Below are 23,295 nucleotides of genomic sequence, written 5' to 3' on the forward strand. Positions count from 1 at the left end.
AAAATGTATTAATAATAAATTGTTTAAAATGAACCAAAAATACATAATCCATAATCATATCTTGTTTAATTACATCCATAAGTTAGTTAGAAATCTCAAGATATGAAATATGTCGATTTTCACTTTAAAAGATTATAACTCAAAGATGATGGAGAAAAATATGTTGAATATAAATTGTTTATTATGAATCAAAAAAACATAATCCATAATAATATCTTGTTTAATTACATCCATAAGTTAGTTAGAAGTTAAAATGTAGAAAGTCTCAAAATATCAAAATTTGTACATATTCGTTGACGAAATTGTTCATAACTCAAAAACTAAAAATGATGGGGAAAAATGTATTAGAAATAAATTGTTTAAAATGAATCGAAAATACATTATCCATAATCAGATCTGATTTAATTACATCCATAAGTTAGTTAGAAGGTGAGAAACCTCAAGATATGAAATATGTCGATTTTCATTATAAAATCCAATTTAACTCAAAGATTAAAGATGATAGAGAAAAATATGTTAAATATAAATTGTTTATTATGAATCAAAAAAACATAATCCATAACCAGATCTTGCTCAACTATTACCATATTTAAGATAAAAAGTGGAAAGTCTCAAAATATCAAAATTGTTACATATTCATTTATGAAATCGTTATTAATTCAAAAACTAAAAATGATGGAGAAAAATGTATATAAAATAAATTGTTTAAAATGAACCGAAAATACATAATCCATAATCATATCTTATTTAGTTACATCCAAAAGTTAGTTAGAAGGTGAGAAATCTCAAAACATGAAATACGTTGATTTTCACCACAAAAGTAAGTTTAACTCAAAGATTAAAGATGATGGAGAAAAATATGTTAATCATAAATTGTTTATTATGAACCACAAGGACATAATCCATAACAACATCTTGTTAAATTAATATTATATGCAAGCGGAGAAGTGAAAGGTCTCAAAATATCAAAATTTTAACACATTCTTTGATGAAATCGTTCATAACTCAAAAATTAAAAATGATGGAGAAAAATGTATTAGAGATAAATTGTTTAAAATGAATTAAAAATACATTATCCATACTCAGATCTTGTTTAATTACATCCATAAGTTAGTTAGAAGGTGAGAAATCTCAAAATATGAAATATGTTGATTTTCACTATAAAAGTAAGTTTAACTCAAAGATTAAAGATGATGGAGAAAAATATGTTAATCATAAATTGTTTATTATGAACCACAAGGACATAATCCATAACAACATCTTGTTAAATTAATATTATATGCAAGCGGAGAAGTGAAAGGTCTCAAAATATCAAAATTTTAACACATTCTTTGATGAAATCGTTCATAACTCAAAAATTAAAAATGATGGAGAAAAATGTATTAGAGATAAATTGTTTAAAATGAATTAAAAATACATTATCCCTAATCAGATCTTGTTTAATTACATCCATAAGTTAGTTAGAAGGTGAGAAATCTCAAGATATGAAATATGTCGATTTTCACTATAAAAGTAAGTTTAACTCAAAGATTAAAGATGATGGAGAAAAATATGTTAATCATAAATTGTTTATTATGAACCACAAGGACATAATCCATAACAACATCTTGTTAAATGAATATTATATGCAAGCTGAGAAGTGAAAGGTCTCAAAATATCAAAATTTTTACACATTCTTTGATGAAATCGTTCATAACTCAAAAACTAAAAATGATGGAGAAAAATGTGTTAGAGATAAATTGTTTAAAATGAATCGAAAATACATAATCCATAATCATATCTTATTTAATTACATCCATAAGTCAGTTAGAAGGTGAGAAATCTCAAAATATGAAATATGTTGATTTTCACTATAAAAGTAAGTTTAACTCAAAAATTTAAGATGATGGAGAAAAATATGTTAACCATAAATTGTTTATTATGAACCACAAGGACATAATCCATAACAACATCTTGTTAAATTAATATTATATGCAAGCTGAGAAGTGAAAGGTCTCAAAATATCAAAATTTTTACACATTCTTTGATGAAATCGTTCATAACTCAAAAATTAAAAATGATGGAGGAAAATGTGTTAGAGATAAATTGTTTAAAATGAATCGAAAATACATTATCCATAATCAGATCTTGTTTAATTATATCCATAAGTCAGTTGGAAGGTGGGAAATCTCAAAATATGAAATACGTTGATTTTCACTATAAAAGTAAGTTTAACTCAAAGATTAAAGATGATGGAGAAAAATATATTAATCATAAATTGTTTATTATTAATCAAAAAAACATAATCCATAACCAGATCTTGCTCAACTATTACCATATTTAAGATAAAAAGTGGAAAGTCTCAAAATATCAAAATTGTTACATATTCATTTATGAAATCGTTATTAATTCAAAAACTAAAAATTATAGAGAAAAATGTATATGAAATAAATTGTTTAAAATGAACCAAAAATACATAATCCATAATCATATCTTGTTTAATTACATCCATAAGTTAGTTAGAAGGTGAGAAATCTCAAAATATGAAATATGTTGATTTTCACCATAAAAGTAAGTTTAACTCAAAGATTTAAGATGATGGAGAAAAATATGTTAATCATAAATTGTTTATTATGAACCATAAGGACATAATCCATAACCAGATATTGTTAAATTAATATTATATGCAAGCTGAGAAGTGAAAGGTCTCAAAATATCCAAATTTTTACACATTTTTTGATGAAATCGTTCATAACTCAAAAACTAAAAATGATGGAGAAAAATGTGTTAGAGATAAATTGTTTAAAATGAATCGAAAATACATTATCCATAATTAGATCTTGTTTAATTACATCCATAAGTTAGTTAGAAAGTGGGAAATCTCAAGATATGAAATATGTCGATTTTCACTATAACAGATTAAAGATTATAACTCAAAGATTGAAGATGATGGAGAAAAATATGTTGAATATAAATTGTTTATTATGAACCACAAGGACATAATCCATAACCAGATCTTGTTAAATTAATATTATATGCAAGCTAAGAAGTGAAAGGTCTTAAAATATCAAAATTGTTACATATTTGATTGTAAAATCATTTATAACTCAAAAACTAAAAATGATGGGGAAAAATGTATTTGAAATAAATTGATTAGAATGAACCAAAAATACATAATTCATAATCATATCTTGTTTAATTACATCCATAAGTTAGTTAGAAGCTAAAATATAGGAAGTCTCAAAATATCAAAATTTTTACATATTCGTGGATTAAAACGTTCATAACTCAAAAACTAAAAATGATGGAGAAAAATGTATTAGAAATAAATTGTTTAGAATGAATCGGAAATACATTATCCATAATCAGAAATTGTTTAATTACATCCATAAGTTAGTTAGAAGGTGAGAAATCTCAAGATATGAAATATGTCGATTTTCACTATAAAAGACAATTTAACTCAAAGATTAAAGATGATGGAGAAAAATATGTTAAATATAAATTGTTTATTATGAACCAAGAAGACATAATCCATAACCAGATCTTGTGAAATTATTATTCTATTCAAGCTGAGAAGTGAAAGGTCTAAAATATCAAAATTGTTACATATTTGATTGTAAAATCATTTATAACTCAAAAACTAAAAATGATAGAGAAATATGTATTTGAAATAAATTGTTTAAAATGAACCAAAAATGCATAATTCGTAATCATATCTTGTTTAATTACATCCATAAGTTAGTTAGCAGTTGAGAAATCTCAAGATATGAAATTTGTCGATTTTCATTATTAAAATTAATTTAACTCAAAGATTAAAGATGATAGAGAAAAATATGTTAAATATAAATTGTTTATAATGAACCAAGAAGACATAATCCATAAGAATATCCTTCTTAGATGTGATGATTTTAAAGATATAAATCTCGATAAAATCGAAATGAATGATTTTAATTTTTAAAGTATCATATAAAAAAATAAATAATATATAAAAATTATTAATATTATATGAAAATTGTTGTTAATGAGCCATAAAAGTATAATCCATAATTAGTTTCTTGTGGTTTTTCAATTTAAATACTAACTGTTAGTATAACAAGCACAATGAATATTTTAATGAAACATAATAAAAATAAAAATGTAATAAATTTGTTTTCATTAATAAATTTAAAAAGTAACTTTTCGGAAATAAAAACAAATAAATTGATTTGGACAATTATCGTCGATTATCTAGTATAAAAATATCAATAAAAATCCAATAAAATCGCAACGTTTAAACCTATTAGAAAAACCTGTTCGCATAGTTTTTTACGATTTTTTCTATTTATCATCATAAACTTTGTATAGGAGAGCCCATGAGGGGCCTCATCTCTAAAGAAGCAAGTGACTTACCGAGACGAAACCTCCGGGAAACTCTGAAACAAAAAAAAACCGTATAAATTATCGAAATTAAAATCGTAAATTCTGAGATATCTTTACGACTCTGAACCCAAAACTTTAATATTCGCCAGATAATTTATCGATTCTATTTTTTTTTCTTAATTATATTTAATTTCTTCCTTTACCTATTTATAACATTTGAAAATCTGATCCATGTTTTCGTTAACAATCGCCTCAACTGAATTTATTTAGATACCACTTAGACGTGGTTTTCCGTTTATTTACACGTCACTTGCAAACCCGATCTTTACGACCAAGTATACGGTGTAAATTAGAAACGGAACGTTCGCGAAGTGACCCAATAAAAGATTGAAACAAGCAGAACAACACGATAGGTATCGATAGGTTAACGGCATAGATGAATCATCTCAACAACTTAAATAAAAACTGCTTAAAGGTTAAAAAAAGTGGTTCAAAAGCGGCATGAAAAAAAAAATCTTAGGAATCCCAAAGTGAAAACGAAATAAATCTATTTCACCTGCACACAGTAAGTTTCTGATTCTTTTACCCTTGCTTTTACCCGCCCATCGTTTCCCGTCCGTCAACCATTTTTACGACACACCCTCGTGTTACAAAAGGGGGCACAAAGGGAAAGCACCGTTTTAAGACGTCGTCGTCGTCGGCACAGAGACGAAAAAACCCGGGGTGTGTCTCTTACTAGTTATATGTTCGAGGCGGTCTGAGATGCTCAAGGAAAAAGCCAATTTACGGCATGTCTAGTCGGTTTGTACCTCGTTAAGCTGATCATTAGGTCACTTTGCGGACGTCTGGGATCTTTGGACTCTCAACAAGAAACAGAATACTACTTGAAAACTATTAAGAAAATAAATAAACAATCAACTTTTCAAATTTATTTAGCAAAAAATTAAAAAGGCATATATTCTATGTATATCTATAACATATATTCAAGGCCAAGAACTTTTAATCTATATAATGAAGTCATTGTGATCTTGTTAATGATAAGTAACACTCTAGTAAGTAGATTTGCATCAGAAAACGAAGATAGTTTCAAAAGACTCCTTCAAAAATTTTGCGAAACATCAAAACAATACAATATGAGGATTTAACAGAAATGATCAGAACATTAGTGACATCTAGGGAGTCTAAGATGCAAGCTGGAGTTGGCAAAATCTTCAACTACCTGGTAACAATACAAGTATTAAAGATGAGAAAGAAGAGAAGTAGTATCTCTTCTAGGTATTGGACACTATAGATAACAATCAAGTTCAACTCAAATAGGACTTTTTTCATTTAATACAACTTTATTATCATTAGCAACCTCATTGTAACAATCCCAATACGATATATAAAATCTCTTGTTGCAGTTTCGTCTAATTTTCTTCTCTTCGCTTGTTCATCATCACATTCATTACTAACAGAACTGTCGCTGTTATCACTTTCGATTATTAATTAAAGTATCTAAATTTCCCAAAGTGTTAATGAAAGTGTCCTCTTTCCAATGAACCAACCCGTTTTGAAAAATAACTTTTAGTTTTTGAGAAAACAATATTTGAAGTTTTGATAAAATTTTAGATGTTGCAATTTTCATCGATAATTTTCAAAATTCGCTATAAAATTAATTTCTTGAAGGATTCTTGTGGAAATATTATCAATTATTAATTAAAGTATCCTCTTTTTAATGCACAAAACCGTTTCGAAAAATCACTTTTAGTTCTTCAGAAATAAATTTTTGAAATAATCGATTTTGCATTTTTCGCCGATTAAGTTTTAAAAATTCCTATAAAATCGATTTCTTGGAATATGAGTATGAAAATTTCCCAAAGTGTTAATTAAAGTGTCCTCTTTCCAATGAACCAACCCGTTTTGAAAAACAACTTTTAGTTTTTGAGAAAACAATATTTAAAGTTTTGATAAAATTTTCGATGTTGCAATTTTCATCGATAACTTTTAAAATCGCTATAAAATTAATTTCTTGAAGGATCCTTGTGGAAATATCACCAATTATTAATGAAAGTATCCTCTTTTTAATGCAACAAGCTGTTTTGGAAAATCTCTTTTAGTTCTTGAGAAATAAATTTTTGAAATAATCGACAATTTTTGCGAATTTTGTAATTTTCGCAGATTAAGTTTTAAAAATTCGTATAAAATCGATTTCTTGGAATATGAGTATGAAAATTCCCCAAAGTGTTAATTAAAGTGTCCTCTTTCCAATGAACCAACCCGTTTTGAAAAATAACATTTAGTTTTTGAAAAAACAATATTTGAAGTTTTGATAAAATTTTAGATGTTGCAATTTTCATCGATTATTTTCAAAATTCGCAATAAAATTAATTTCTTGAAGGATCTTTGTGGAAATATCACCAATTATTAATCAAAGTATCTTCTTTTTAATGCAAAAAGCCGTTTTGAATAATCATTTTTAGTTCTTAAGAAATAAATTGTTGAAATAATCGACAATTTTTTCGAATTTTGCATTTTTCGCACATCAAATTTTAATAATTCGTATAAAATCGATTTCTGGGAATATGAGTATGAAAATTCCCCAAAGTGTTAATTAAAGTGTCCTCTTTCCAATGAACCAACCCGTTTTGAAAAATAACTTTTAGTTTTTGAGAAAACAATATTTGAAGTTTTGATAAAATTTTCGATGTTGCAATTTTCATCGATAATTTTCAAAATTCGCTATAAAATTAATTTATTGAAGGATCCTTGTGGAAATATCACCAATTAATATTAATTAAAGTATCCTCTTTTTAATGCAACGAGCCGTTTTGAAAAATCACTTATAGTTCTTGAGAAATAAATTTTTGAAATAATCGACAATTTTTGCGAATTTTGTAATTTTCGCAGATTAAGTTTTAAAAATTCGTATAAAATCGATTTCTTGGAATATGAGTATAAAAATTCCCCAAAGTGTTAATTAAAGTGTCCCCTTTCCAATGAACCAACCCGTTTTGAAAAATAACTTTTAGTTTTTGAAAAAACAATATTTGAAGTTTTGATAAAATTTTTGATGTTGCAATTTTCATCGATAATTTTCAAAATTCGCTATAAAATTAATTTCTTGAAAGATCCTTGTGGAAATATTATCAATTATTAATTAAAGTATCCTCTTTTTAATGCAAAAAGCCGTTTTGGAAAATCACTTTTAGTTCTTGAGAAAAAATGTTTGAAATAATCGACAATTTTTTCGAATTTTGCATTTTTCGCAGATTAAGTTTTAAAAATTCGTATAAAATCGATTTCTAGGAATATGAGTATGAAAATTTCCCAAAGTGGTAATTAAAGTGTCCTCTTTTCAATGAACCAACCCGTTTGGAACAATAACTTTTAGTTTTTGAGAAAACAATAATTGAAGTTTTATGTTGCAATTTTCATCGATAACTTTCAAAATTCGCTATAAAATTAATTTATTGAAGGATCCTTGTGGAAATATCACCAATTATTAATTAAAGTGTCCTCTTTTTAATGCAACAAGCCGTTTTGAAAAATCGCTTTTAGTTCTTGAGAAATAAATTTTTGAAATAATCGACAATTTTTTCGAATTTTGCTTTTTTCGCCGATTAAGTTTTAAAAATTCGTACAAAATCGATTTCTTGGAATATGAGTATGAAAATTTCCCAAAGTGTTAATAAAAGTGTCCCCTTTGCAATGAACCAACCCGTTTTGAAAAATAACTTTTAGTTTTTGAGAAAACAATATTTGAAGTTTTGATAAAATTTTCGATGTTGCAATTTTCATCGATAATGTTCAAAATTCGGCATAAAATTAATTTCTTGAAGGATCCTTGTGGAAACATTACCAATTATTAATTAAAGTATCCTCTTTTTAATGCAAAAAGCCGTTTTGAAAAATCTCTTTTAGTTCTTGAGAAATAAATTTTTGAAATAATCGACAATTTTTTCGAATTTTGCATTTTTCGCAGATTAAGTTTTAAAAATTCGTATAAAATCGATTTCTTGGAATATGAGTATGAAAATTCCCCAAAGTGTTAATTAAAGTGTCCTCTTTCCAATGAACCAACCCGTTTTGAAAAATAACTTTTAGTTTTTAAGAAAACAAATGAAGTTCTGATAAAATTTTCAATGTTGCAATTTTCATCGCTAATTTTCAAAATTCGCTATAAAATTAGGATCCTTATGGCAATATCGCCAATTATTAATTAAAGTATCCTTTTTTTAGAGTTGCTTGGTTAGTTAAATCAGCATCAAAAAAGTTTATTTTGTATCTTGGATCCAAATAAGCTTTCTTATTAATTTCATTTTTATTCAAATATCGCAATAATGTGGCAATATAGGGTATCACTTCAGAAATGCACCAGAAATTATAACCATAATGGCTGGATAGATATGCCAGATAACCGGATATCCGGCCGAAGGGGATGCCGAATATCCGATATCCGGATTTTCGCAAAATCACTATCCGTTCCATCACTAGTAGAGAGTAAAGTCATAATATACAAGGCGATGTTCGCAGACGTACAGAGAACAAAGCAAAAACTAAGAACGGGAGAGATAAAGTCCCGCAGATCTAATAGAACAGCCAAAAGAACAGAAATCCTAAACTAAGAAGAAGACAAGAAATTGGTGGCCAGAATTAAGGAACTGTTAATTAAAAAGAATGACCAATAAAACACCACACACATTATTCTAGCTTTAATCCCAATCAAGAACATCGTGGGCTATTCAAGAACCACGTAGACTTTGATACCGAAGTCAAAAGGGAAAATTACCATCTAATCGACTTTTTCATCACACAATTAATTTCAACGTCGCTAGGGATGAGTTGCCTTCCAGGTAATTCTAAAAATCGGAAAAATAGTGACATAATCAGATTGTTTGTTGATTTCCCTGATGACTTGGAGGGTCATCAGATGAACATTGAACTTGATTACTTGGTTCCTAAATTGAATGGTCCAAGGTGATCGAATCATCTTTCGAGAAAATGGTGTTAACACTTATCTAGAGCACCAGGTCAAACACTCCAGTGTTATAAAAACTTATAAGAAGCTGATATGATGAAGTCATCTCAAAATCGTTATTGAAGTCACTCTGCACGAGGGGTTATGTCAGCTCGAGGAGCTTGGCCAAAATGTTATGTCCTATTCTAAAGTGCTAAAAAATCCTGCAACGAGTACTCTTTGAAATGATGATTATTAGAGACATTATTTTGAATCCTTTTTTTGTTTTCTTCTGACATTTTTGCATTTTCTCGACTTATCCTTTCTGGATTATTACCGTCTTGTGTTTATATTCCAAATAATCAAGTTCTTTAAAAATTTAACCTTTTCTATCTTTAAACCATTGAGAGTTTTATTCAATGCTAAACATGTCAGAAAATAAAGAAACTTAAAAAAACCACCCAAGGAAGTTAACTTATACAAAAACATAAAGACTTCTTAACCTTATAAATAAACGAGATGATTTATTGAAAAAACTGAGTTGGTTTAAAAATAGCTAAGTTTTGGATTTAAAAGTTAGGGGCGGTCATGAACCGCCTCTTCTACGAGTCAATAAAAAATTTACGATCGACGATAAAAGTTTTAGTTTTTTTTGAAAGTGACGGAAGTCCTCTTTTACTTCTCTACACATGTTAATTTGTGTATTTAGGCGTCCAAAGCGGCGCTTTATCGGCTCTTTATTGCTTTATAAGTGCCGTGGCCGCGCTTTTTAGGGGTCCTTTGCGGAGCCCCGAGGTAATTGAAAGCAGCGTTTACGGTCGTTTCACACGATTTGCCACCAGAACCAACAAAAATCCTATTAAAGATTTTATATATAACATTTTAGAAAGGGTTATTACGATTATTATCGTTATAAGTATAAGAATAAGTTGAGTAAGTAATAAAATTAAAGTTTCTCACTTAATTAAATATTTTTATGGCAGAAAAAGTGACTTAATTAAAAATTAATTGAGAGATTATGTAAATAAATAATAATTGTAGAGGTGTTTTTATGAGAAGTTTGTATAAAATAATTTGTTGGGAACATATTTTTATAAACCCGACTCAATTCGTGGGTGATAAATAATAAATCCGTAAAAATCCAACCCGTCATTTTTCAAAGTCGTAAAATTTTTACTGCGGGGTAAAATTTAATATTAATACATCGGGATTTTTCGACCGAACACAAGTTTTCATCGAAAAATCGCTGACTAAACAGTTATGGAAATATCACCTTTTTCACCCCTTATTTTATATATAACATTACGTTATTTTCATTCAAAATTACTCAGACGCGGAGTCGCCAAGATTTATTTTACAAAGAACCATAAAAAATAGCACGAAACCAATAACTATAAAAAAAAGCTCAACGAAACTTTCGAGAACGAATCCCAACAACTGCAGTGCCACCTTTTATGCAATAGTTGCATTTCTGGTGGTAATTCCCAACCCCACCGGAAGGACGGTTCGTTAAAACAACCCTCCGGGCAGCCCTTGAAAAGGGATTCCACTAGAAACCTTCGACAATCTCGACGCCCTCTCTCGATAACCTTGAAAAATCATTTTTGAGCACCTTTTTTACCATCAACAACCTCAAAATGTAAAAGTGGTTGCCTATTCAGTCTTTTTTGAATCAAAACAAACAAAAAAATCGCAATCAAAAATATCATTGATTATTTTAAAACGATATTTAAAAAAAAAAATTAAAGAATGAAACTTGTCGTTGTTGCATTTCGTTCCTTGCCGAGAATACTTGTTAGGTCGTTCATTTTTACGACTACGAATAATGGGTAAAAATGGATCGTAAAACCAGGAACGTAAAAGAAACTGCAACCGGCTACGACGACGACGAAGAGAAACGAAATAAGGTCAATACGGATCGGGGTAAGATGTTTAAGGGACAATGCTTCCATCTGTTGACCGTTTGACTATACTAAATTAAGGGTGGGTTTATTTTCAAAAATTACAGATATCTATTTAATTATATAATTATAATTTAATTAATTAATTTAATATATATAATTTATATATAAATAAATATATATGAAGAACATATTTTCTTTTCGTTAAAAATAGATCGCTTATTTATACGAGAAGGGTTTTGAAATCGACAAAACCTACCCTAACACTATCCAACGGTTGGGAGGGTGCAAAATCGAGGACCCAAATCGGTCGTTTTGAACTTGGATGCATCCTGCATTCTGCTCTAACAATGCACATCCCGCTCTTTTCGATGACGGCTTTCAAGAGGGGCAAACCCGAACAATGGCCAAAAGGGCGTATCCCTTCTGTTAAGCTGAAGCGGGTCGATATCTCGAAAAACATGGCTGCTGTTGCGTTAACAGTTTTCAAAGATGGCAGAGAAGTGAAGAAGAGGTGAAGGTGATTTTAATAAATTAATGAAATAAATTATATAGTATACATATTTTTTTTAATAAGGTGGTGTATTAATTTTACTTTTATGTTTTAAAGAATGAGGTGAGTAAAATTTGTGTGTGTGGATCGTTTTTGAAATGGATGAGGGAGGAGGAGGATGATATTCGTTCTTGTTGTAATATTTATTTTGTCGACGCTGGATTTTTAGTACTGCGCGAGATTATTGATCCGGTGCTGTTCGAGCTCTAGATATTTTTTCTTTTTTGCTTTCGGTCGGAAGCTCGGCTCGGTCGAGCTTTTGCCACGCTGTAAAATTCATCCGGCGTTAGTCCGCTCAAATATTTAGAGAGCGATTACCCCTTCTTACTGCGGCGGCACGGCCAATGTTCGGTTTTACGACGTTAGAGACGACGCCGACGCCCTATCCTTTTTACAACTGACGTTCCCCGACGACGACGTCCTCACGTATAACGCCATCCCCAACCCCAACCCCAACAACACAAGAACAAACTTAAAATTTTAATTCCAAATTTCAACACCAACATTAACATTTCTAATAAATTATTATTCGAGTCAATATATAGCTTAAATAACACTTTAAATCTGATTTACTGAACAAATTATAATTTTGGGTACATTTTTTAAATCTTCCAAGTATTTTAAGCTAAAAAGTACTCCTTATTAAAAATTCTAACCCCAAGCGTTTCAAAGATGTGAAGGATTTTTGTTAAAAATGCAAAAATTGGAGATATCGTAGTTCTACACCCTGTAACATCTACCACAATGATCAAATTATAATTTTTAGTACATTTTTGAATTCTTTGAAGCATTTTAAACAAAAAAGGTACTCATTGTTAAAAGTTGTATCACCAACCATTCTTGAGATAAAAAAGATTTTGTGTTAACAAACACTAAGAATCCCAAAAATTTAATATATCGTTAATTTGCGCCCTCTAACTTTCAAGATAGTGCATAAATTATAATTTTGAGTACATTTTTGAAATCCTCCAAGTATTTTAAGCTAAAAAGTACTCTTTATTAAAATTTTTAACCTCAACCGATTCAAAGATGTGAAGGATTTTTTGTTAAAAATGCAAAAATTTAAGATATCGTAGTTCTACACCCTGCAACATCTACCACAGTGATTAAATGATAATTTTGAGTACATTTTTGAATTCTTTGGAGTATTTTAAACAAAAAAGGTACTCATTGTTAAAAGTTGTATCACCAACCATTCTTGAGATAAAAAAGATTTTGTGTTAACAAACACTAAGAATCCCAAAAATTTAATATATCGTTAATTTGCGCCCTCTAACTTTCAAGATAGTGCATAAATTATAATTTTGAGTACATTTTTGAAATCCTCCAAGTATTTTAAGCTCAAAAGTACTCTTTATTAAAAATTTTAACCCCAACCGTTTTAAAAATGTGAAGGATTTTTTCTTAAAAATGTAAAAATTGGAGATATCATAGTTCTACACCTTGTATCATCTATCACAGTGATCAAATTATAATTTTGAGTACATTTTTGAATTCCTTGGAGTATTTTAACCAAAAAAGGTACTCATTGTTAAAAGTTGTATCACCGACCGTTCTTGAGATAAAAAAGATTTTGTGTTAACAAACACTAAGAATCCCAAAAATTTAATATATCGTTAATTTGCGCCCTCTAACTTTCAAGATAGTGCATAAATTATAATTTTGAGTACATTTTTGAAATCCTCCAAGTATTTTAAGCTAAAAAGTACTCTTTATTAAAAATTGTAACCTCAATCGTTTCAAAGATGTGAAGGATTTTTTGTTAAAAATGCAAAAATTGAAGATATGGTAATTCTACACCCTGTAACATCTATCACAGTGATCAAATTATAATTTTGAGTGCATTTTTGAATTCTTTGAAGCATTTTAAACAAAAAAGGTACTCATTGTTAAAAGTTGTATCACCAACCATTCTTGAGATAAAAAAGATTTTGTGTTAACAAACACTAAGAATCCCAAAAATTTAATATATCGTTAATTTGCGCCCTCTAACTTTCAAGATAGTGCATAAATTATAATTTTGAGTACATTTTTGAAATCCTCCAAGTATTTTAAGCTCAAAAGTACTCTTTATTAAAAATTTTAACCCCAACCGTTTTAAAAATGTGAAGGATTTTTTCTTAAAAATGTAAAAATTGGAGATATCATAGTTCTACACCTTGTATCATCTATCACAGTGATCAAATTATAATTTTGAGTACATTTTTGAATTCCTTGGAGTATTTTAACCAAAAAAGGTACTCATTGTTAAAAGTTGTATCACCGACCGTTCTTGAGATAAAAAAGATTTTGTGTTAACAAACACTAAGAATCCCAAAAATTTAATATATCGTTAATTTGCGCCCTCTAACTTTCAAGATAGTGCATAAATTATAATTTTGAGTACATTTTTGAAATCCTCCAAGTATTTTAAGCTAAAAAGTACTCTTTATTAAAAATTGTAACCTCAATCGTTTCAAAGATGTGAAGGATTTTTTGTTAAAAATGCAAAAATTGAAGATATGGTAATTCTACACCCTGTAACATCTATCACAGTGATCAAATTATAATTTTGAGTGCATTTTTGAATTCTTTGAAGCATTTTAAACAAAAAAGGTACTCATTGTTAAAAGTTGTATCACCAACCATTCTTGAGATAAAAAAGATTTTGTGTTAACAAACACTAAGAATCCCAAAAATTTAATATATCGTTAATTTGCGCCCTCTAACTTTCAAGATAGTGCATAAATTATAATTTTGAGTACATTTTTGAAATCCTCCAAGTATTTTAAGCTAAAAAGTACTCTTTATTAAAAATTGTAACCTCAATCGTTTCAAAGATGTGAAGGATTTTTTGTTAAAAATGCAAAAATTGAAGATATGGTAATTCTACACCCTGTAACATCTATCACAGTGATCAAATTATAATTTTGAGTGCATTTTTGAATTCTTTGGCGTATTTTAAACAAAAAAGATACTCCTTGTTAAAAGTTGTATCACCAACCATTCTTGAGATAAAAAAGATTTTGTGCTAACAAACACTAAGAATCCAAAAATTTAATACATCTTTAGTTTGCGCCCTCTAACTTTTAAAATACTGAATAAATTATAATTTTGAGTACGTTTTTGAATTCCCTCAAGTGTGTTAAGCTAAAAAGTACTCTTTATTAAAAATTTTAACCTCAACCGTTCCAAAGATATGAAGGATTTTTTGTTAAAAATGCAAAAATTGAAGATATCGTAGTTCTACACCCTGTAACATCTACCACAGTGATCAAATTATAATTTTGAGTACATTTTTGAATTCCTTGGAGTATTTTAAACAAAAAAGGTACTCATTGTTAAAAGTTGTATCACCAACCGTTTTTGAAATAAAAAAGATTTTCTGTTAACAAACAGTAAGAACTCCAAAAATTTAATATATTTTAATTTGCGCCCTCTAATTTTCAAGATAACGAATAAATTCTAATTTTGAGTACATTTTTGAAATACTCCAAGTATTTTAAGCTAAAAAGTACTCCTTATTAAAAATTCTAACCCCAAGCGTTTCAAAGATGTGAAGGATTTTTGTTAAAACTGCAAAAATTGGAGATATCGTAGTTCTACACCCTGTAACATCTACCACAGTGATCAAATTATAATTTTGAGTACATTTTTGAATTCTTTGGAGTATTTTAAACAAAAAAGGTACTCATTGTTAAAAGTTGTATCACCGACCGTTCTTGAGATAAAAAAGATTTTGTGCTAACAAACACTAAGAACCCCAAAAATTTAATATATCGTTAATTTGCGCCCTCTAATTTTCAAGATAGTGAATAAATTATAATTTTGAGTACATTTTTGAAATCCTCCAAGTATTTTAAGCTAAAAAGTACTCTTTATTAAAAATTTTAACCTCAACCGTTCCAAAGATATGAAGGATTTTTTGTTAAAAATGCAAAAATTGAAGATATCGTAGTTCTACACACTGTAACATCTACCACAGTGATCAAATTATAATTTTGAGTACATTTTTGAATTCTTTGGAGTATTTTAAACAAAAAAGGTACTCATTGTTAAAAGTTGTATCACCAACCGTTTTGGAGATAAAAAAGATTTTGTGCTAACAAACACTAAGAATCCAAAAATTTAATACATCTTTAGTTTGCGCACTCTAACTTTCAAGATAGTGAATAAATTATAATCTTGAGTACATTTTTGAAATCCTCCAAGTATTTTAAGCTAAAAAGTACTTTTTATTAAAAATTCTAACCCCAACCGATTCAAAGATATGAAGGATTTTTTGTTAAAAATGCAAAAATTGAAGATATCGTAGTTCTACACCCTGTAACATCTATTACAGTGATCAAATTATAATTTTGAGTACATTTTTGAATTCCTTGGAGTATTTTAAACAAAAAAGGTACTCATTGTTAAAAGTTGTATCACCGACCGTTCTTGAGATAAAAAAGATTTTGTGTTAACAAACACTAAGAACCCCAAAAATTTAATATATCGTTAATTTGCGCCCTCTAACTTTCAAGATAGTGAATAAATTATAATCTTGAGTACATTTTTTAAATCCCCCAAGTATTTTAAGCTAAAAAGTACTCTTTATTAAAAATTCTAACCTCAACCGTTTCAAAGATATGAAGGATTTTTTGTTAAAACTGCAAAAATTGGAGATATCGCAGTTCTACACCCTGTAACATCTATCACAGTGATCAAATTATAATTTTGAGTACATTTTTGAATTCCTTGGAGTATTTTAAACAAAAGAGGTACTCATTGTTAAAAGTTGTATCACCAACCGTTTTGGAGATAGAAAAGATTTTCTGTTAACAAACACTAAGAACCCAAAAATTTAAGATATCTTTAGTTTGCGCACTCTAACTTTCAAGATAGTGAATAAATTATAATCTTGAGTACATTTTTGAAATCCTCCAAGTATTTTAAGCTAAAAAGTACTCCTTATTAAAAATTCTAACCCCAAGCGTTTCAAAGATGTGAAGGATTTTTGTTAAAAATACCAAAATTGAAGATGTCGTAGTTCACACCCTGTAACATCTATCACAGTGATCAAATTATAATTTTGAGTACATTTTTGAATTCCTTGGAGTATTTTAAACAAAAAAGGTAGTCATTGTTAAATGTTGTATCACCAACCATTCTTGAGATAAAAAAGATTTTGTGTTAACAAACAATGACAACCCCAAACATTTAATATATCGTTAATTTGCGCCCTCTAACTTTCAAGATAGTGCATAAATTATAATTTTGAGTACATTTTTGAAATCCTCCAAGTATTTTAAGCTAAAAAGTACTCCTTATTAAAAATTCTAACCTCAACCGTTTCAAAGATGTGAAGGATTTTTTGTTAAAAATGCAAAAATTGGAGATATCGTAGTTCTACACCCTGTAACATCTACCACAGTGATCAAATTATAATTTTGAGTGCATTTTTGAATTCTTTGAAGCATTTTAAACAAAAAAGGTACTCATTGTTAAAAGTTGTATCACCGATCGTTCTTGAGATAAAAAAGATTTTGTGCTAACAAACACTAAGAATCCCAAAAATTTAATATATCTTTAGTTTGTGCCCTCTAACTTTTAAAATACTGAATAAATTATAATTTTGAGTACGTTTTTGAATTCCCTCAAGTGCTCTTTATTAAAAATTTTAACCGCAACATTAACATTTCAAATAAATTATTATTCGAGTCGATATAAACAATAAAAGTCTAAATTACACTTTAAATCTGATTTGTAAGTTTGCTTCCTGAAATTTTAATACATGCTTTAGTATTCACTCGGCGATTGTAAAACGACACATTTCATAAATAAATTAAGAGATGAAATTGTCTACATTTTGAGACAATATCATTTTTATTGCTCGTAAGAAAATTTATGAATTAACATGAAATTTATCGAAGCTTTTATCTGTCAAGATGAAGTCTTTGAACCTGCTCCCACTCCTCAAACGAAAAGAGCTTTTACATAACAGTGAGTTGGTTTAAAATTTATGTGACACCAAGAATATCCAAAACTACTTTAGTAACACTCAAAGCAAACGAAAACACAAATATCTACCCACCTTTTCAGTAACTTTAACTTTAACTTATTTATGAATAATTTTAAATAACAATTCCGAATAAAAAAATCACCTCCCGAAAGTAAATCCGCCATCTTAATTGTAATATAATCCAGTCGTTTTACGACACCGTAAATTTCCGCGTTACGTTTTACTACCAAAACTGCGTCGGCCACTTGACTTAACATGTTCGAACATGCGCACTTTAACCATGACATCGTCATCTATTGCGGATGTATTTTATTTTATGACACCAAAGACAGAGACTCAAATTTCTGTGATCTCCAGAAGGTTCTAAAACTACATTGTAACCACTAACGGTTATTTCACCAGTAGAAAATAACTTTGCGAATAGGTGCCGTTTTAAACGTTTTTCCACGAACGAGAGTCATAATAGTTATTTCTATAAACGCAACGTTACAATATTTCGCTTTAAAACATTGTCGAAAAGATAAGGAGAAAATCTCTTTCGCCGATGATGATAATTTGGGAACGATAAATCAATGACGGACGTGAGGCGAGATTAATTTTATAGTTAACTTTATGGCGTCGTTATCACACCGCCTGCCGAACATAAACGTTTTTACTGCTTGGACTACGTTTTATATGAGAAGTGGAGAAGAAATAATTAGCTGTCATAAACAAAAAAAAATCAGACAAATACCGAATTAACAATACGATTAAGTCAGTGAAGAAATTAGAATTTATTAGGAGAATCACCTTGAGCATTAAACCGCTAAAATTAGGCGGCTCGTTGAGAAGAACAGGCCAAGAACCTCTCATCAGGAATCCATGTGGTGGAAAGTCATAAACTTGTTAGAGAAGGGTTCAAAAAATTATAAATAAAAATAGATTATCTTAGAAATTCAAATCAAATTTTTAATATATTTATGAAATTTTAAATCAATAATTAAAAATTCTAACTATTTTTTGTTAAAAACTTCTATAACATCTACCACAGTGAGAATTCTTCACAAACCGTTCTTGAGATAAAACACATTTTGTGCTAACAAACACTAAGAACCCTAAAAAATTAATATATTTTTAATTAGCGCCCTCTAACTTTGAAGATAGTGAATAAATCATAATTTTGAGTACATTTTTGAAATCCTCGAAGTATTTTAAGCTGAAAAGTACTCTTTATTAAAAATTGTAACCTCAATCGTTTCAAAGATGAGAAGGAATTTTTGTTAAAAATGTAAAAATTGAAGATATGGTAATTCTACACCATGTAACATCTACCACAGTGATCAAATTATAAATTTGAGTACATTTTTGAATTCTTTGGAGTATTTTAAACAAAAAAGGTACTCTTTGTTAAAAGTTATATCGTTAATCGTTTTGGAGATAAAACAGATTTTGTGTTTACAAACACTAAGAACCCTAAAAATTTAATATATTTTGATTTGCGCCCTCTAACTTTCAAGATACCGAATAAATTATAATTTTGAGTACATTTTTGAGATCCTCCAAGTATTTTAAACTGAAAAGTACTCTTTATTAAAAATTCTAACCCCAACCGTTTCAAAGATGAGAAGGATTTTTTGGCAAAAATGTAAAAATTGACGATATCGTAGTTCTGCACCTTGTAACATTTATCACAATAATCGAATTATAATTTTGAGTACATTTTTGAATTCTTTGGAGTATTTTAAACAAAAAGGTACTCTTTGTTAAAAGTTGTATCAGTGATCGTTCTTGAGATAAAACACATTTTGCGTTAACAAACACTAAGAACCCCAAAAATTTAATATATTTCAATTTGCGGCCTCTAACTTTCAAGATACCGAATAAATTATAATTTTGAGTACATTTTTGAAATCCTCCAAGTATTTTAAGCTAAAAAGTACTCTTTATTAAAAATTGTAACCTCAATCGTTTCAAAGATGTGAAGGATTTTTTGTCAAAAATGCAAAAATTGAAGATATCGTAGTTCTGCACCTTGTAACATCTACCACAGTGATCAAATTATAATTTTGAATATATCTTTGAAGTCTTTGGAGTATTTTAAAAAATACTCCAAAGAACTAAAAAAAACTAAATCAAAACATTTGTGAGATCCTCCAAGTATTTTAAGCTAAAAAGTACTCTTTATTAAAAATTCTAACCCCTATCGTTTCAAAGATGTGAAGAATTTTTTGTTAAAAATGCAAAAATTGAAGATATGGTAATTCTACACCATGTAACATCTACCACAGTGATCAAATTATAATTTTGAGAACATTTTTGAATTCTTTGGAGTATTTTAAACAAAAAAGGTACTCTTTATTAAAAGTTGTATCACTAATAATTCTTGAGATAAAGAAGCTTTTGTGAGAACAAACACTAAGAACCCCAAAAAATTAACATATTTTTAATTAGCTCCCTCTAATTTTGAAGATAGTGAATAAATTATAATTTTGAGTACATTTTTGAAATCCTCCAAGTATTTTAAACTAAAAAGTACTCTTTATTAAAAACTCTAACCCCAACCGTTTCAAAGATGAGAAGGATTTTTTGTTAAAAATGCAAAAATTGAAGATATGGTAATTCTACACCATGTAACATCTACCACAGTGATCAAATTATAATTTTGAGAACATTTTTGAATTCTTTGGAGTATTTTAAACAAAAAAGGTACTCTTTGTTAAAAGTTGTATCACTGATCATTCTTGAGATAAAAAAGATTTTGTGTTAACAAACACTAAGAACCCCAAAAAATTAACATATTTTTAATTAGCTCCCTCTAATTTTGAAGATAGTGAATAAATTATAATTTTGAGTACATTTTTGAAATCCTCCAAGTATTTTAAACTAAAAAGTACTCTTTATTAAAAACTCTAACCCCAACCGTTTCAAAGATGAGAAGGATTTTTTGTTAAAAATGCAAAAATTGAAGATATGGTAATTCTACACTATGTAACATCTACTACAGTGATCAAATTATAATTTTGAGTACATTTTTGAATTCTTTGGAGTATTTTAAACAAAAAAGGTACTTATTGTTAAAAGTTGTATCACTGATCGTTCTTGAGATAAAACACATTTTGTGTTAACAAGCACTAAGAACCCTAAAAAATTAATATATTTTTAATTAGCGCCCTCTAATTTTGAAGGTACCGAATAAATTATAATTTTGAGTACATTTTTGAGATCCTCCAAGTATTTTAAGCCAAAAAGTACTCTTTATTAAAAATTCTAACCCAAATCGTTTCAAAGATGTGAAGGATCTTTTATGAAAAATGCAAAAATTGAAGATATCGTAGTTCTGTACCCTGTAACATCCACCACAGTGATCAAATTAAAATTTGGAGTACATTTTTGAATTCTTTGGAGTATTTTAAACAAAAAAAGTACTCTTTGTTAAAAGTTGTATCACTGATCATTCTTGAGATAAAAAAGATTTTGTGTTTACAAACACTAAGAACCCCAAAAAATTAACATATTTTTAATTAGCTCCCTCTAATTTTGAAGATAGTGAATAAATTATAATTTTGAGTACATTTTTGAAATCCTCCAAGTATTTTAAGCTAAAAAGTACTCTTTACTAAAAATTCTAACCCCAATCGTTTCAAAGATGTGAAGGATTTTTTATCAAAAATGCAAAAATTGAAGATATCGTAGTTCTGTACCCTGTAACATCCACCACAGTGATCAAATTAAAATTTGGAGTACATTTTTGAATTCTTTGGAGTATTTTAAACAAAAAAGGTACTCTTTGTTAAAAGTTGTATCACCGACCGTTCTTGAGATAAAGAAGCTTTTGTGTTAATAAACACTAAGAACCCCAAAAAATTAACATATTTTTAATTAGCTCCCTCTAATTTTGAAGATAGTGAATAAATTATAATTTTGAGTACATTTTTGAAATCCTCCAAGTATTTTAAACTAAAAAGTACTCTTTATTAAAAACTCTAACCCCAACCGTTTCAAAGATGAGAAGGATTTTTTGTTAAAAATGCAAAAATTGAAGATATGGTAATTCTACACCATGTAACATCTACCACAGTGATCAAATTATAATTTTGAGAACATTTTTGAATTCTTTGGAGTGTTTTAAACAAAAAAGGTACTCTTTATTAAAAGTTGTATCACTAATAATTCTTGAGATAAAGAAGCTTTTGTGAGAACAAACACTAAGAACCCCAAAAAATTAACATATTTTTAATTAGCGCCCTCTAATTTTGAAGATACCGAATAAATTATAATTTTGAGTACATTTTTGAGATCCTCCAAGTATTTTAAGCCAAAAAGTACTCTTTATTAAAAATTCTAACCCAAATCGTTTCAAAGATGTGAAGGATTTTTTGTCAAAAATGCAAAAATTGAAGATATCATAGTTCTGTATCCTGTAACATCCACCACAGTGATCAAATTAAAATTTGGAGTACATTTTTGAATTCTTTGGAGTATTTTAAACAAAAAAGGTACTCTTTGTTAAAAGTTGTATCACCGACCGTTCTTGAGATAAAAAGACTTTTGTGTTAACAAACACTAATAATGAATAAATGAAAATGTTTTTACGCCAATTTATTAACAATTATAATAGACATTTCTATTGTTATACACCACTTTAAGTTATAAAATTTATTAAATTATGAAGAAAAAACATTTTTATTAATCCTACTAATAACATTTCTTTTGTAACTACTAATTTATTTGAATGGTAGGATGCGTATCGGTCAGTTTAGAGTGGAGTAACATGTCGAGATAGTCTTGAAAAGGAAGAACGGTTCTCGGCGATCGTTCCAGCCGACCATTTTGTACCCGATCCGGGGCCATTACCGGAGCCTCCGGGACCGCTAATTTATGCGTATTAACGCCCAAGATAAGCGCACCCGTGGTATAAGGCTCGCGATAATGTTTAATTGACAGTTAACATTCTCGCGATGCTCAGCTCGTTTGTAAATTATTTCGCGTGACGATCACGATTATAACCGGAAAAACGACACCAATCGACGTTTGATGAATCACAAAAGCATCATCAGAAGAAATCGAAAAAAAACCTGATATCTAACGTTTGGCACATCATAAAATATCGTTTCCTGAGAGTAAATATTTATCGGATGGATGGACGTAAATCGGTAAATAACGTCCTTTGGTAGATCGCTAAAACAATGGTAGAGTTACGGTCGGATAAAGGCTAGCCGAGGAGATAAAACGTGCTCATTATGAACTGGGTTTGATATGTTTACGATTTTTTGGGCCGATCGACCGCCTCTGCCTCGAAAAATAAACCGCGCCGAATGGGAATAGTCGTGGTGTTTAACACTATGGCGATATGTTTGTTGGGAAATGGTTGAATAAGATATACATTTTCCGATTGCACCAACTTATTTTAAATAATAAAAATAAATTCAATCTTAATAAGATCTCGTTTTTTCGTTGTTCAAAATTCAATTCACGCAAAAAAAAACTTTCTATTTTTAAATCCCAATAAAAATTCAAAGAGGCCACGTACCATACATAAATAAAGCCGCAATAACTTCCTCTTTTCTTTTGCTTCGAAGCCGCAATATTTACACGATCCGTTTCC

General features: G+C 28.8%; 1 protein-coding gene across 9 annotated transcripts in view; it reads right to left on the reverse strand.

Moving 5' to 3' along the window:
* Positions 1-23,295, reverse strand: part of LOC111419106 (homeotic protein ultrabithorax-like) — a 526,223-nt gene that overhangs the window by 365,185 nt on the left and 137,743 nt on the right. For all 9 annotated transcript variants that reach the window (XR_011641561.1, XR_011641562.1, XR_011641563.1 and 6 more), the window contains one exon: positions 4,369-4,391. The gene's annotated coding sequence lies outside the window, so the exon portion shown is untranslated. The remainder of the gene's footprint in view (positions 1-4,368; positions 4,392-23,295) is intronic.

Source organism: Onthophagus taurus, chromosome 10, assembly GCF_036711975.1.
Source record: "Onthophagus taurus isolate NC chromosome 10, IU_Otau_3.0, whole genome shotgun sequence".
NCBI lineage: Eukaryota > Metazoa > Arthropoda > Insecta > Coleoptera > Scarabaeidae > Onthophagus > Onthophagus taurus.